This window comes from Carcharhinus amblyrhynchos, chromosome 2 (genome assembly GCF_965287045.1).
Source record: "Carcharhinus amblyrhynchos chromosome 2, sCarAmb.v2.hapA, whole genome shotgun sequence".
NCBI classification, from domain to species: domain Eukaryota; kingdom Metazoa; phylum Chordata; class Chondrichthyes; order Carcharhiniformes; family Carcharhinidae; genus Carcharhinus; species Carcharhinus amblyrhynchos.
In genome coordinates this window covers 142,638,131-142,654,325 of record NC_137325.1, presented here as the reverse complement: position 1 = coordinate 142,654,325, position 16,195 = coordinate 142,638,131, and the positions used below count along the sequence as shown (strand labels likewise).

Here is a 16,195-nt window from a genome sequence, read left to right as displayed (position 1 = left end):
AACAGGCGCCAGAGTGCGGCAACTAGGGGAATTTCACAGTAACTTCATTGCAGTGTTAATGTAAGCCTACTTGTGACACTAATAAATAAACTTAAATAACTTTTAACTTTAGAAGCAGAGTTTCCACCTGCTTGACTCTGCATCGGAACAGCTCCCTAAAGTTCTCACATCTTGGCCTAAATTTCCTGGTTCCAGCTGCCGTGGGAATTGTCACGGTGGGAAGGAAAATTTGATGAGCCATTTAAAGGCCTGTTGACCCTCGATGGGAAATTCTGGTCTCGGGACGTCTCTGCTGTATCTCTGTGCAGGTGGGAGTTACTTTACCCATGGATATTACTCTCAATCTTTCCTCATTGCAATGACCTGGAAACTGACCAAAGTGATTCAACCTTTGGCGTTTTGACTTCGCTGTAAACAGAGGCATTGCTGTAGCGATAGTGTCGCTGATCTCGTAATCCGGTAATGTTCTAGGGACCCAGGTTCAAATCCCACTGTGGCAGACGGTGAAATTTGAATTCAATAAAAATCTGGAATTAACAGTCTAATGGTGACCATGGAACCATTGTCGTAAAAACCCATTTGGTTCACTGATGTTTTTGATTTGATTTATTATCGTCACATGTACTAACATACAGTGAAAAGTATTGTTTCTTGCGCGCTATACAGACAAAACATACCATTCATAGAGAAGGAGAGAGTGCAGAATGTAGTGTCACAAGTCGGCTTACGTTAACACTGCAATGAAGTTACTGTGAAAATCCCCTGGTCGTCACACTCCGGCACCTGTTCAGGTCAATGCACCCTAACCAGCACGTCTCTCAGACTGTGGGAGGAAACTGGAGCACCCGGAGGAAACCCAGGCAGACACAGGGAGAACGTGCAGACAGTGACCCAAGCTGGGAATTGAACCAGGGTCCCTGGCACTGTGAGGCAGCAGTGCTAGGATATAGAGGTGTAGGGTGTAGATCAACTTAATGCGAGGTAGGTCCATTCAAAAGTCTGACGGCAGCAGGGAAGAAGCTGCTCTTGTGTTGGTCGGCACGTGACCTCAGACTTTTGTATCTTTTTCCCGTTGGAAGAAGGCGGAAGAGAGAATGTCCGGGATGCGTGGGGTCCTTGATTATGCTTCTCAGCCTTTTGGCTAAGATCAAGTGTAGTATCAACATGCTGTGCTTGGTTGAAGTCATTAGGTTACATTTTAGTTTCATTTGAAGCAATTTTTAAAAGTGGCATCGCGGCCTTTTGGCTAAGATGCAATGAGATCAAACCTTGGAGGAGGAGCTATGCCTACCCCAATCAGCTTGGATCATGCAGATCTAGCCCAAGACAGGAGGTGAGAGCCCTGTCTTGTCAGCTCGGATCGGGAATGTCTCAACTTGTTGAGACTCTGAATTGGACTTTGATTGGATAGAATTGGATAGAATTGATTGGATAGAATTATAAGACCCTTGTCAGACCCCACTTGGAGTATTGTGCGCAGTTCTGGTCGCCTCACTACAGGAAGGATGTGGAAGCTATTGAGAGGGTGCAGAGGAGATTTACAAGGATGTTGCCTGGATTGGGAGGCATGCCTTATGAAGATAGGTTGAGGGAGCTGGGACTCTTCTCCCTGGAGAGACGAAGGTTGAGAGGTGATCTGATAGAGGTGTATAAAATGTTGAGAGGAATAGATAGGGTGGATTCTCGGAGGCTATTTCCCAGGACGGAAATGGTCACTACGAGAGGACACTGGTTTAAGGTGCTGGGGAGCAGGTACAGAGGAGATATCAGGGGTAAGTTTTTCACTCAGAGGGTGGTGAGTGAGTGGAATCGGCTGCTGTCGGTGGTGGAGGCGAACTCGCTGGGGTCTTTTAAAAGACTTCTGGATGAGTACATGGAATTTAATGGGATTGGGGGTTACAGATAGGTCTATGGCTATGTAGGTATAGAAGTGATCGGCGCAACTAGTGGGCCGAAGGGCCTGTTTGTGATGTGGGGTTCTATGTTCTAATTGGAATAAAAACAAAAAAGAAGAAGGTGGAAGAGAAAATGTCCGGGGTGCGTGGGGTCCTTAATAAAGAACAAAGAACAACACAGCCCGGGAAACAGGCCCTTCGACCCAAAGAGCCCGCGCCGCCATTTTAACATTATGAGCCCCCCCTCCATCCATGACCCTTGTCTATGCTTATGGCATTCCGCATTGAGGAGAGGCTAATTTAGGGACAATTTGTTACACCAATCAGCCTGAGACCACATCTTTGGGGTGTGGGAGGAAACCGGAGCACCCGGAGAAAACCCACGCAAGCACGGGGAGAATGTGCAAACTCCCACAGACACCGGCCCAAATCCATGTGTCTGCGCATCAAACAGTGATAGTCACTGAGCTGCCGTGTTGCTCAGCATCTGGTCCAGTTTAAGTGTACACTAATGACGTGAAGCACCAGGCTACTCTCAAAACATCCAAGAGCAGTCCTCGTACGACCCATCGCGTGTATGCGCCTTTTATCCCGGCTGCTTTGCCGAGTCAGCAGGAAGTGTAGACAGAGTCAATGGATGGGAGGCTGGTTTGTGTGATGGACTGGGCTACATTCACCACCCTTTTGTAGTTCCTTATGGTCTTTTAGGGAAGGAAATCTGCCGTCCTTACCCCGGTCTGGCCTACATGTGACTCCAGAGCCACAGCAATGTGGTTGACTCATAAATGTTAGGTAATAAATGCTGGCCCAGCTAGCAACACCCGTACCACATGAATGAATATAAAAAAAATGTTATCTTAGAAAAGGGACAAAATACACTGTGTCCTTGAGTTGAAAGATCAATCTTGCCTGTGCTATTAATAGCAGACTTTATAGAGTTATTGAGAGCAATGGATGTTGTAAATGTGAGTACAGAGGCATTATTATCTGAAGCGTATAATGTTATTCATATAAAATTAACTTAAATTACGTCTAACAGGGGAATAGTATGGAGTGAAGGATCTATTATGTACCTTTGTGTCTTTGCCTCATACCGGGTGAGATAGGGTCGATATTTTGCTGCTTTCTTGAACGCTGTTGTGTTAATTCTCTATTCTGAAGGGCGAGGAAGGCTGGTTTTGGGGATTGGAATATTGAAGCCCAGTGTTCTGACACTATTAGGGTAAGCATGAGGTGGAGATGCCGGCGTTGGACTGGGGTGGGCACAGCAGCTAGCCTCACAACACCAGGTTAAAGCCCAACAGGTTTGTCTGGAATCACGAGCTTTCGGAACACCGCTCCTTCCTCAGGTGAGTCCTGAGTGTGAGAACTCGCCTGATGAAGGGGCAGCGCTCCAAAAGCGTGTGATTCCAGATAAACCTGTCGGTCTTCAATCTGGTGTTATGAGACTGCTTACTGTACCGTTAAGTTATAGATGGGGTCACTTTATAACCTAAATCTCCCCTGTTAGTCAAAAGTATAAGAGCTTAAGAAATAGGAGTAGGCCTCTCGAGCCTGGTCTACGTGTCAATAAGGTGATGGCTGATCTGACTGTGGTCTTAACCCCACTTTTCTGCCTAATCCCCCATAACCCTCCACTCCCTTATAGATCAAAAACCTGCCTAACTCAGCCCTGAATACACAGTTTATTTTATTAGCATCAATCCAGGGAGAAGAGACCGAGCTCCCTCAACCTATCCTCATAAGGCATGTCTCCCAATCCAGGCAACATCCTTGTAAATCTCCTCTGCACCCTCTCAATAGCTTCCACATCCTTCCTGTAGTGAGGCGACCAGAACTGCGCGCAGTACTCCAAGTGGGGTCTGACAAGGGCCTTATAAAGTTGCAGCATTATCTCCCGACTCCTAAACTCAATCCCTTGATTAATGAAGGCCGGTACACCATACGCCTTCTTAACCACATCCTCCACCTGCGAGGCCGATTTAAGAGTCCTGTGGACCTGGACCCCAAGGTCTTTCTGATCCTTATCCTGATGCCATTAGTTACAAGTCATCTTACATTAACACTGCAATGAAGTTACTGTGAAAATCCCCTAGTCACCACACTATGGCACTTGTTCAGGTCAATTCACCGAACCAGCATGTCCTTCCGACTGTGGGAGGAAACTGTGAAGCTGGTGGAAACCAATGCAGACATGGGGAGAACATGCAAACTTCACACAGTGACCCAAGTTGGGAATCGAACCCGAGGCAGCAGTGCTAACCATTGTGGCACCGTGCTGCACCTATCACCCTCCCTATCTCTGCAATCTCCTACAACCCTGCCATTACTGCGATCTCCTACAATTCTCCCCATCTCTGCAATTTCCTACAACCTTCTCTATCTCTGCAATCTCCTACAACCTTCTCTATCTCTGCAATCCCCTACAACCCTCCCTATCTCTGCAATCTCCTACAACCCTCCCTATCTCCGCAATCCCCTTCAACCCTCCCTATCTCTGCAATCTCCTACAACCCTCCCTATCTCTGCAATCTCCTACAACCCTCCCTATCTCTGCATTCTCCTACAACCCTCCCTGTCTCTGTAATCATGACAACTACTACTACAGGAGAAAAGGGTGATATTTGATTGACAAGCCAACTCTGAGTTGCTGCTATGGGTAAAGCAATGGGGAGAATAGGCTCCCTAGGTCCCTGTGTAAGGGGTAGTGTTTGATCATATTCCTTTTTGTCGGCGCTGGAAGATTCTCTGCTGGTGAATGCATGTCACCTTGAGCGAGTGTAAATGAGCTATGTTGTGAGCTTGACTGTTTGAGTTTCAGTGTAGTCACCAGCCACTCAGGATTGCTCAGTAAGTGCTGCACATTGTGTCTCGGTGATGCCCTGTAACTCGATTCCACTGGATCCTGAAAACAATGATCCAAACGACCTCAGTGTTTGTGTGATCACCCTACCAGATTGCCGTTTAATGTCCAACACCTTTTACCTGAGAAATGCGCATCCTGTGCCACCTTGATGGTGTTGCCGACCTGTTTCACCTGACCAGGTGAATGATTGCGCTGACGTTGGCATTGAATTAATGGGTGGCCCTCCCACCCGCTTTGCAAGTTCCATTCCAGAGTCTTGGCATTTAACCAGTTTTACCAGGGGCTTCGGGACCCCCAGCCTCAGACTGTGAAGTGGGTGTGGAGACGGCACTTGCCAACAGTGGGACCAGCTCGAGGATTTTACCACGTGTAATTATATGATCTTGGCGATATGTACATTTCTTCATTCAATGCTATGATCACTTACAGAAGGGGGCTGAGAGGGGGCTGCTCCACAAGATTATGCTGCCCCTGAACCCCATGTTCCTAGTCATCGGATCACAGAATCATAGAAACCCTACTGCGCAGAAAGAGGCCATTTGGCCCATCGAGTCTACACCAACAACAGTCCCACCCAGATCCTACCCCCGTAACCCCACACATTTACCCTCCTAACCCCCCTGACACTAAGGGCTAATTTAGCACAGCCAATCCACCTAATCTGCAGTAAGAAGTCTCGTGGCACCAGGTTAAAGTCCAACAGGTATATCTGGAACCATGAGCTTTCGTGGCCAATATCACTCATGTCGCTACTACGTATGAACTACCAGCCGTGTGAAACAGCTCGCTTCCCCTCTCGTTCATATTTCTGAGATTCTGGGGTAATCTGCACTCGACTAGACACTTATCAAGCCCAGAATTAGCAGCGTTATGTCCGAACATGAGATTGTGTGATTCGCAGATCACTGATTTCGGCAGAGCACAGGAAGAAGGTTGTTAAGAAAGCATATGGGACACTTCTTTTATTCATTGGTGGGACATGGGTGTCGCTGGCTGGGCCAGCATTTATTGCCCATCCCTAGTTGCCCCTTGAGAAGGTGGGGGTGAGCTGCCTTCTTGAATCGCTGCAGTCCATGTGCTGTGGGTTGACCCACAGTGCCGTTGGGGAGGGAATTCCAGGATTTTGACCCAGTGACGGTGAAGGAACGGTGATATATTTCCAAGTCAGGATTTGAGAAAGCATTTTTTCACTCAGAGGGTAGTGGGCATCAGGAATGCACTGTCTGGGGAGGCATGGAGGCCGGAAACCTTACAAACTTTAAAGAGTAAAAGGAGGTAATGGGATTGAGAGTTATAGACGGTCTTAGTAGGGAGGGATATGATCAGCACAACTTGTGGGCCGAAGGGCCTGTTTGTGCTGTAGTTTTTCTATGTTCTATGAGTATTTGGATGAGAACTTGAAATATCATAACATTTAAGGATATTGGACACGTGCAGGAAAATGGGATTATAGATCTTTTAGTGTACGGTGGCACAATGTTTAGCACTGCTGCTTCTCAGCGCCAGAGACCCGAGTTCGATTCCCGGCTTGGGTCACTGTCTGTGTGGAGTTTGCACATTCTCCCCGTGTCTGCGTGGGTTTCCTCCGGGTGCTCCGGTTTCCTCCCACAGTCGGAAAGACGTACTGGTCACGCGTGTTGGCCGTGTTCAATTCTCCCTCAATGTACCCGTGCCGTGGCGACTGGGGGATTTCCAGAGTAATTTCCTTTGCAGTGTTAACGCCAGCCAACTTGTGACAATAACGAACAAACTTTAAATTTTGACAAAGGGTCACCTGGACTCGAAACGCCGGCTCTCTTTTCTCTCCTTACAGGCCTGCTGAGATTTCTCCAGGATTTTTTTTCCCCCTCTTTGGTTTTAAACTTGAGTTAGCGTCAGTGCAGGCTCTGCTGTGCGAGGGGGAGGGTGGGGGACGGGGGTTGCGGGTGGGGGAGAGGGGTGGGGGTGGTGGGGGGAGTGGGAGAGACGGCCGGGGGGGGGGGGGGGGATGCCGGGGGAGGGCGAGAGGAGCGAGGCAATAGAATCAATCAATCAGATTCGAAAGTCCATTTAGCGTGAAAGCAAATATCCTGATAATGAAGTTTACTTAGCAACGCCTGGAGGCAAAGCAAACTGCATTATCGAGAGGCTTCGCTCCGAAATGACTGGGGCCGGAAATAGCTCTGAAATTGAAAATAATAATTTTCCTCGCTTTCCCTCCCTGATCACTGGGCGCTGCTAATCACTTTGGCCGCACAGTGCTGGTGCACCAGAGCCAGCTCAACAAACTCCCGCAGACACAACATTCGCCAACAGAGATTCTTCTCCCCAATCTCTGCCTCTCCCCCCCCACCCCGGGCCATTCTGCCCTCTCTCCCCCCCTGCTAGAACATGGACACCCTACAGTGCAGAAAGATGGCCCATTCAGTCTGCGCCGACCACAGTCCCACCCAGGCCCCATCCCCATACCCCTACACATTTACCCGCTAACCTACACACCCCTAGGACACTAAGGGGCAATTTCCGAGCCTGGCCAACCAACCGACCGAGCCCGCGCATCTTTGGACTGTGGGAGGAAACCCGCGCAGACACGGGGAGAATGTGCAAACTCCACGCAGACGGTGACCCGAGCGGGGAATCGAACCCAGGACCCCGGAGCTGTGAAGCAGCAGTGCTAGCCCACTCTGCCACCGTGCCGCCCCACTGTGCTAGCCCTATAACCAGGCGAGGTCGCACCCATCGATTACTTCCTTCACACTTAAGTCGCTGCTTGCTCTGATTCAAAGAAACTGGCCGAGGCCTGCAACAAAAGAGCGTCACCGTGGCACAATGGCTGCCTCACAGCGCCGGGGGCCCAGGTTCGATTCCCGGCTTGAGGTCACTGTCTGTGTGGGGTTTGCACGTTCTCCTCGTGTCTGCGTGGGTTTCCTCCGGGTGCTCAAGTTTCCTCCCACAGTCTGAAAGACATGCTGGTTAGGGTGCATTGGCCGTGCTAAATTCTCCCTCAGTGGACCTGAACAGGCGCCAGAATGTGGCGACTGGGGGATTTTCACAGTAACTTCATTGCGGTAAGCCTACTTGTGACACCAATAAATAAACTTAAAAGGGAGACATGCTGACAAAACATTTTGTCTTGGACACATCAGGCTCAATTGGCAAGAATATCAATTTTAAACCAAACTGAGACATTGCCAGAGAAAATGCACCAGGGAACAGTTAACTGCCAAGCTTTTGTTCAAATTCAAACCAGGCAGGGAGACTCTGATTGGCCAATGCATTGCCCTGGGACAAGAACCACAAAATGGTTGTCCCACAAACTTTTGCTTAGTTGGAAAAGGTGCATCATGTGGGTAGGCACTTTTGGGTTGCATGTGTGTATGTGTGTGTGTGTGTGTGTGTGTGTGTAAGTGTGTGTGTGAATGCATGTACATATGCAAGCACACTGGGGTACGGTCCTGTGTGAATAGGAAGGGCACACCCATGCATTTCTGACACTATTTTCAATTCCCAGGTTATTAATTGCATTTTAATACCATGGTGGGACTTGAACCCTTGCACCTCGGACATTCAAGGATATGGGACAAGTGCTGGAAAATGGGATTAGTGTGACTTTAGTGGTAGTTGTTGTTGGTGCAGATTGGATGGGCCGAAGGGCCTTCTCCACATTGTATGGCTCCATGGCTCCAATACCTCTGGTCTCTAGATTGTTAGAATATGACATGAACCCTACACCACCTTCTCCCTAATGAAGGGATATTTATTATTCAATCCTATTCCTTTCCCTATTGAACTTTTATCCATGGATAGTATTTCAGTTTCACTGATATCGATGTACACAATCTGTCTGAGCCTGTGATCTTGTCCTAGTTGATATCTACACCTCTTATGTTACTGTAACCCTTCCTGTGTAGTGTGGCAACTTCTCCCTGGTATCTATAGTTTCTTCAGAAGGATCTCTGCGGCTAATGAAAATACAACAAAACTTACTCCACCTTATAATTCAAAGAAAGGGTTTAATAAAGAAACTTCATAACTCCAAACTTGAGGCCTTACCCTGGGCCAATCCAAGCTCTGCACATCATTCCTTATTTATAGTGAATCAGCTGACCACTACATCTCTCTGTAATTGGTTCCATGGTTTACTTGGTCAGCTGATCCTTTCATCTCGCTCCCACTGGTCACATTACATCCAATACAAAGTTGTCACCGGTTATATTCTAACATCTACCAATTATATAGAGGCTTGGTGCCACTCCATCTGGTGTACTGCGGACAGTTTTGGTCTCCTTACCTCAAGAAGGATGTAGTTGCCACGGAGAGAGTTCAGTGAAGGTTCAACCAGACTCATCTTGAGCTTGGCAGGGTTGTCCAATGAGGAGATTGGGCCTGTATTCATTAGAGTTGAGTAGAATCTAAGTTGATCTCATTGACGGAGACAAAATTCTTACAGAGCTCGACAGGGTAGATGCAGGAAGGATGGTTCTGTTGGCTTGGTGAAGGTGGGGGCTGAGGGGAGATCTGGAACCAGGGGATACAGGCACAGAATACGAGGCTGGGCTTGAAGTGAGGAGAACCTCTTCTCTCAGAGGGGGATAAAATATTTAGAATTCTCTCTCGTGGAGACGCTAGCGGCTGGTTTCTTGAACATATTCAAGGGTGAGTTGGACAGATTTTTTGATCACGGCAGAACACTGGCAGCCTCACAGCTCCAAGGACACAGGTTCAATTCTGGCCTTGGATGAGTGAAGGTGGTGAAGAAAGCATATGCCATGCTTGCCTTCATCGCACAGGGCATCGAGTAAAGAAGTTGGCAAATTATGTTACAGTTTTATAAAACGTTGGTTAGGCCACATTTGGAATAGAAATCATAGAAAACCTACAGGGCAGAAGGAGGCCATTCGGCCCATCAAGTCTGCACCAACCACAATCCCACCCATTCCCTACATATTTATCCACTAATCCCTTTAACCTACACCCCTCAGGGTGCTAAGGGGAAATTTAGCATGACCAATCATCCTAATCTGCACATCTTTGGATTGTGGGAGGAAACTGGAGCACCCGGAGGAAACCCACACAGACACGAGGAGAATGTGCAAACACCACACAGACAGCGACCCCAAGCCGGGAATCAAACCCGGGTCCCTGGAGCTGTGAATCAACAGTGTTAACCACGGTGCTACCGTGCCACCCATGGCACTGTGTTCAATTCTGGTCGCCACACTACCAGAAGGACATGGAGGCTTTGGAGAGTGTACGGGAAAGGTTTACCAGGATGTTGCCTGGTGTGGAGGGTATTAGCTATGAGGAGAGATTGGGTAAACTGGGGTTGTTCTCCCTGGAAAGACGCAGGCTGAGGGGCGACTGGATAGAAGTTTATAAGATTATGAGGGGTACGGATAGGCTGAACAGTTGGAAGATTTTCCCAGGACAGAAATGACAATTACAAGGGGGCACATGTTCAAGGTAAAGGGGGGAAAGGATCAGTGGAGGTGTGTGGGTTTTATAGAGAGGGTGGTGGGGGCCTGGAATGCACTGCCAAGTGAGGTGGTTGAGACAGAGATGTTAGTCACATTTAAGATTTGTCTGGATAGACACATGAACAAACGGAGAGTAGAGGGATACAGACGGTTGGTCCGGATAGGAGAATGCACTATGAGTTTGGAAACTCATTTCCAAACACCATGGCCTGGGCCTCAGCTCCTCCCTGTGTGACTGGATCCTGAACTTCCTAACTCACAGACCACAATCAGTAAGGATAGACAACAACACCTCCTCCACAATCATCCTCAACACCGGTACCCCACAGTGCCCCAAAACTAGGTGCATTCATCAATGAAAGAGAAAAGCCTAATGACACATTTCTTTTGCAATTCTAAATCTGCTGCACCAAGAATGAGTCCAAACTCTCGAAACAATTGCAGGAGTCTACATCAGCAATAAATCACTGACTTTGAACGCATTGAACACGGCTTACACAGTGGCTCAGTCATTAGCACTGCTGCCTCACAGCGCCAGGGACCCAGGTTCAATCCTGTCTACGGGTCACTGTCTGTGTGGAGTTTGCACATTCTCCCTCTGTCCACGTGGGTTTTCTCCGGATGCTCCGGTTTCCTCCCACATTCCAAAGATGTGCAGGTTAGGTAGATTGGCCATGCTAAATTGTCCCTTAGTGTTCAAAGCTGTGCAGGTTAGGGGGATTGGCCATGCTAAATTGTCCCTTAGTGTTCAAAGATGTGCAGATTAGGGCGATTGGCCATGCTAAATTGTCCCTTTGTGTCCAAAGTTGTGCAGGTTAGGTGGATTGGCCATGCTAAATTGCCCCTTAGTGTCCAAAGATGTGTAAGTTAGATGGATTGGCCTTCCTAAATTGCCCCTTAGTGTTCAAAGTTGTATAGATTAGATGGATTGGCCATGCTAAATTGCCCCTTAGTGTCCCGGGATGTGTACATCAGATAAGTTTTTGAATTCTTTATCCTCTGTGCCTGAGTGGACACAGCTCAGAACTGGGGACGGAAGTAATGTTCCCATAAGACCATAGGAAATAGGATCAGGAGTAGCCCATTCAGTCCTTCGAACCTGCTCCATCATTTAATCAGATTCTGGCTGATCTAATACTCACCCAGTCCACATTCCTGCCTCACCTCTCTAACCCATAATTCCCCCACTGATTAAAAACCTAGGGTGGGAGTTCCAGGATTTTGACCCAGCGACTGTGAAGGAACGGCGATATATTTCCAAGTCAGCATGGTGAGTGGCTTGGAGGGGAGCATCCTGTTGGGGGTGTTCCCAGGTATCTGCTGTCTCTGTCCTCCTAGATGGAAGTGGCCACGTGTTTGGAAGGTGCTGCCTAAGGAACCTTGGTGAGTTCCAGCATCCTGAGGAGAAGTTTCTTCACCCAGAGGGTGGTGAATGTGTGGAATTCACTACCACGGAAAATAGTTGACGCCAAAACATTGTCTGACATCAAGAAGAAATTAGATATAGCTCGTGGGGCTAAAGGGATCAGGACTAGAGGACACAGCCTCAAGATAAGGGGGGGCGGTTTAGATCAGAGTTGAGCTGAAATTTCTTCACTCAAAGGGTGGTGAATCTCTGGAATTCTCTGCCCGTTGAAGTGGTGGAGGCTACCTCGCTAAATATATTTAAGACACGGGTAGATAGGTTTCTGATAGACAAGGGAATTAAGGGTTGTGGGGAGAAATTGGGAAAGTGGAACTGATCCACTTCAGATCAGCCGTGATCTTATTGAATGGTGGGGCAGGCTCAAAGGGCCGGATGGCCTACTCCTGCTCCTATTTCTTATGTTCTTATATGGGGGGAGAAGGGGGATCAGGATATTGAATCTGATGATCAGCCATGATCATACTGAATGGCAGAGCAGGCTCGAAGGGCCAAATGGCCTACTCTTGCTTCTAGTTTCTGTGTTCCCATGATTCTGTATTTACAGTGCACAGCCATGCTCCCACCATTTTCTTCTGCATGTTGTATAACTGTTGGCTTTAACTCTGGGATTGACTGGGGGCATTTAGGGATGAGGCACGGGGTTTATTGTAAGGGGCTTGGTGTCTAAAAGCCATTTAAATATTGGATAAACCTGAGCAGCCTATAAGTGGGAGGCCTTACCCTCAGGAGACAAAAAGCCTTGTCCTGTACACTGCAAAATATGGTCGTAACTCCAAAGACGTGCGGGTTAGTCGTGCTGATTTGCCCCTTTGTGTCAGGGAGATTAGCTGGGTAAATATGTGGGGTTATGGGGATAGGTGGGACTGTTGTCGGTACAGACTCGATGGGCCGAATGAACTCTTTCTGCACCGTAGTGATTCTATGATAATGTAACACAGGGCAAAAAATTCTCTCCTTAAATACAAACTGAGCCTTCACCCGTTTATTTATCCTCGGTGCCTCCTTCTGGGCAGTTCTGGTTTTGTTTAACGGATTATGAATCATCGGAGCTCAGTCAATCGCTCCTTTTGAATATTGCCAGTTGGTTCCTGTCTCTTTGGCCATGTTATCTCTCTTCTATCTGTCCTCATTCCTGCATCATTGGCTTTTTTTCTCAATCGATTTGCCTTGGTATTTGTATGGGTGGGAGGATTATCTGAAAATCTCATTATCTGGTGATCAGCACTCCTTAACTGGTCTTATGCCTACTTATCTGCTATGATATCAGGGGCTAAAGGTGTCAAGTTACAAGGACACGTTGCACAAACTTGACTTGTGTTCGCTCCGGTACAAGTGATTGAGGAGTGACCTGGTTGAGGTGTTTAAATGTGTTCACAAGATTAGGGTGGCTACGGGGAAACATGTTGCCTGTGGTGAAGGGTTGAGGTCAGGAAGAGAGACGAGATATTGAATAAAGAGCAATGAAAAGTCCAGCACAGGGTCAGGCCCTTCGGCCCTCCAAGCCCATCCCATCATGATGCCCTAACTAAACTAACAAACCTTACTCGGTCCGTATCCCTCTATTCCCTCCCTATTCCTGCACCCATCCAGGTGCCTCTTAAATATTGCCAATGTGCCTGCTTCCATCACCTCCTCTGGCAGCGCGTTCCAGGCACCCACCACTCTCTGCGTGAAAAGCTTCCCCCCGTACATCTCCCTCAAACTTTCCCCCTCTCACCTTGAACCTGTGCCCCCCCCCGTGTAATTGACACTTCCAAAGAACAAAGAACAAAGAAAATTACAGCACAGGAACAGGCCCTTCGGCCCTCCAAGCCTGCACCTACCATGCTGCCCGACTGAACTAAAGCCCCCTACCCTTCCGGGGACCCGTATCCCTCTATTCCCATCCTATTCACATATTTGTCAAGATGCCCCTTAAAAGTCACTATCGTATCCGCTTCCACTACCTCCCCCGGCAACGAGTTCCAGGAGGCACTGGGTGGCACGGTAGCACAGTGGGTTAGCACTGCTGCTTCACAGCTCAGAGTCCTGGGTTCGATTCCCGGCTCGGGTCACTGTCTGTGTGGAGTTTGCACATTCTCCTCGTGTCTGCGTGGGTTTCCCCTGGGTGCTCCGGTTTCCTCCCACAGTCCAAAGATGTGCGGGGTTAGGTTGATTGGCCGTGCTAAGAAATTGCCCCTTAGTGTCTAGGGATGCGTAGGTTAGAGGGATTAGTGGGTATAATATGTAAGGATATGAGGGTAGGGCCTGGGTGGGATTGTGTTCGGTGCAGACTCGATGGGCCGAAGGGCCTCTTTCTGCACTATAGGGTTCTATGTACCCACTACCCTCTGTGTAAAATATCTGCCTCATACATCTCCTTTTAAACCTTGCTCCTCACACATTAAACCTGTGAAATTGACACTTCCACCTTGGGAAAAAGTTTCTGACAATCCACTCTGTCCATGCCTCTCGTAATTTTGTCAATCTCTATCAGGTCTCCCTCCAACCTCCGTCTTTCCGGTGAAATTGGTTGGAATTCTGCCCTTTCGATCAGGAAACACAAATCCAGACATTTCCCCATGCCAGACTACCAACTTCTAAAAATCAGCCCCTTCACCCAAGATTCCAGAGTCGTGGGAGGGTTGGAGTCAAGGCTGTCTTCTACCAAGGTTGGTTCCTGGTGGGTACAGAGGCAGAAAGGATAGAAGAGTACTGTGTGCAGTTTTGGGCGCCGCACTTACGCAAGGATATTTTGGCCTTGGAGGGAGTGCAGAGGAGGTTTACTAGGCTGATACCGGAGTTGAGGGGGTTGAGCTATGAGGAGAGGCTGAATAAACTGGGCTTGTACTCATTAGAGTTTAGAAGAATGAGGGGAGATCTCATTGAGACGTATAAGATGATGAATGGGATGGATAGGATAGAGGTGGAAAGACTCTTCCTGCTCAGAAAGGATAGTAAGACTAGGGGGCACAGCCTCAAGATAAAGGGGGGGCCGGTTTAGAACGGAGTTGAGGAGGAACTTCTTCACTCAAAGGGTGGTGAATCTCTGGAATTCTCTGCCCGTTGAAGTGGTGGAGGCTGCCTCGCTAAATATATTTAAGACGCGGGTTGATGGGTTTTTGATAAGCGAGGGGATTAAGGGTTATGGGGAGAGGGCGGGAATGTGAAACTGAGACACGACAGATCAGCCATGATCTTATTGAATGGCGGGGCAGGCTCGAGGGGCTAGATGGCCTACTCCTGCTCCTATTTCTTATGTTCTTATGTTCTTATGTTCTCTCCATTCTCTGGGACATTGTCCCAGTTCTTGACACAATTGTTAGACACTCATCCCCACCCCCCCCACCCACCTCTGACCTCTTTATTACCCCACCCATGCTTATTCCCTCTCCAAAGCCCCTCATATTTCCCACGCCCACTCCATGTCTGAGTGCAGCAAGATCTGGGCAGTATCCAGGCTTGGGCTGGCTGACAAGTGGCAAGTGAGACACATTCCCTGGAGAGACGAAGGTTGAGAGGCAACCTGATAGAGGTTTATAAGATGTTGAGAGGAATAGATAGGGTGGATTCTCAGAGGCTATTTCCCAGGGCTGAAATGGTCGCTACGAGAGGACACAGGTTTAAGGTGCTGGGGAGCAGGTACAGAGGAGATGTCAGGGGTAAGTTTTTCACTCAGTGAGTGGTGAGTGAGTGGAATCGGCTGCCGTTGGTGGTGGTAGAGGCGAACTCGCTGGGGTCTTTTAAAGACTTCTGGATGAGTACATGGGATTTAATGGGATTGAGAGTTATAGATAGGCCTGGTAGGTAGGGATATGATTGGCGCAACTTGTGGGCCGAAGGGCCTGTTTGTGCTATAGTGTTCTATGTTCTAAGTAACATTTACTTCACACAAGTGCCAGGCAATGACCTCCAACAAGAGATGGCCCTTTGACATTCAATGGCATCGCTGAATGCTCCATATCAACATTTTGGGGGCTTACCGTTGATCAGCAGCTGGACTAGCCATATAGTCTACTACAGTAAATGAGAGGCTAGGAATCTTGCAGGAAGTAACTCCCCTTCTGACTCCCCCAAGCCTGTCCACCATCTGTAAGGTCGTGTGATGGAACACTCCCCACCTGAAGGATGGTGGTGGCTCCAACAACACTCAAGAAGCTCGACACCATCCAGGACAAATCAGCCCATCCACAAACATTCACTCCCTCCACCACCGATGAACTGCAGCAGCCACGTGTACCATCTACAAGAACCACTCACCAAGATTCAAGGGTGGCACAGTGGCATAATGGTTAGCACTGCTGTCTCTCAGCGCTAGGGACCCAGGTTCGATTCCTCGCTTGGGTCACTCTCTGTTGCACGTTCTCCCCGGGTCTGTGGCACACTGAGGCAGCAGTGCTAACCACTGTGCCACTCTGTGCTGCCCCAGCTAGGCACTTAGGGATGAGTATTGTAATGCTGGCCTAGCCAGTGAGACCTGACAGGGTGGCTGGAGTGTTTCTTCCTGTGGAAGAGTCTAGAACAGTTGAAAAGTGAGGGCTCAGCCACTTCTGATCACGATGAGGAGGAATGG

General features: G+C 48.5%; 1 pseudogene; it reads left to right on the top strand.

Annotated features, from left to right (window-relative positions):
• Positions 1-1,121: 1,121 nt before the first annotated feature.
• Positions 1,122-1,272, top strand: LOC145361984 (U2 spliceosomal RNA; annotated as a pseudogene).
• The last annotated feature ends 14,923 nt before the right edge of the window (positions 1,273-16,195 follow it).